A 1,151-nucleotide genomic window follows, 5' to 3' on the forward strand; every position below is an offset into this window, starting at 1 on the left:
GGAGTAAGTATATGAAGGTTTTAAAGGTCATTTAAATTATCCGAACTTTTCACTTATCCGAACCACCTGATGGACAAAGGGGTCCGGATAATCGAGGTTATACTGTAATAATAACAAAAAAATCCAATTATCTGGACTCTTGAAAATAACAAGAAAATTAATGATGAGATTTAATACACAATAATTACATGTACATACTGTACATGTACAACACAGTCTCTCTCAAATGGGAGAGTTCCTTATCTATAGATGCATTGCTATACATACTGTACTGTACATGTAAATCAAAAAGTACATGTACATGTACATGGATATTGTTCACTACTCACTAAATCTGATGTCCATATTCTGTCCCTCTCTTTCATTTCCATTGACCTATTGAGTCCAATCTGTACTGGGATTGGTGCTAACATCAAGTAGTGAATCTGAGGGGGCAGGACACTGGTCTGTGGCCACACCTTCAATATCTTCTGAATACCTCTACCTACAATGTGTATATTTCCCTATGCCAACAATAAATCTAATTTTGATTGGAATGAGCTCAAAATTTCTACACAACATAAGTACATGTATATGCATCAGGAAATGCATTTACTTCTGATAAATGAAGTGCCTTCCTGAATCCAATAATTAAATTACATTTAAGGTCACAAGTGCATGTATAGAAACCTGAAAAATGCACATCTGTACATTTGTACATGTACATGTACTATACATGTACATGTGTATACATTCATTCATTAAAATACCAAACAATACTTAGTAAAAATAACTAATTAGATCATTTGTATTATTTTCACTTACGAGTCTTGTTGGTGAAATTTGTTATCTTTTTGAGTATGTCAAGTTCAACCTGCTGACACCCACAGAGCAAAAGCCTCAAATCCTCAGGAGACAAACCTTCCAATAGTAGTAGGGAGGACATCATATAAACCAGACTTCATTGAATAAAAGGAGAGAGAGGGGGGAGAGAAAGGAGGACGGGGTCCGAGGGAGGGGAGGGGGAGGCAGAGGGAGAAGGACAAAAGACAGGAAGAAACTAGAAAAAGAATGACCCAGTAAACATGGCTATACCCTCAGTAAGCCTATCCTAACCTGGGCTGGAGTGGCTCTTCAATTATCTTTATCATCCTAAGTTCAGCATAGCCTCA

This window comes from Amphimedon queenslandica, unplaced genomic scaffold, assembly GCF_000090795.2.
Source record: "Amphimedon queenslandica unplaced genomic scaffold, v1.1 AMPQUscaffold_12432, whole genome shotgun sequence".
NCBI lineage: Eukaryota > Metazoa > Porifera > Demospongiae > Haplosclerida > Niphatidae > Amphimedon > Amphimedon queenslandica.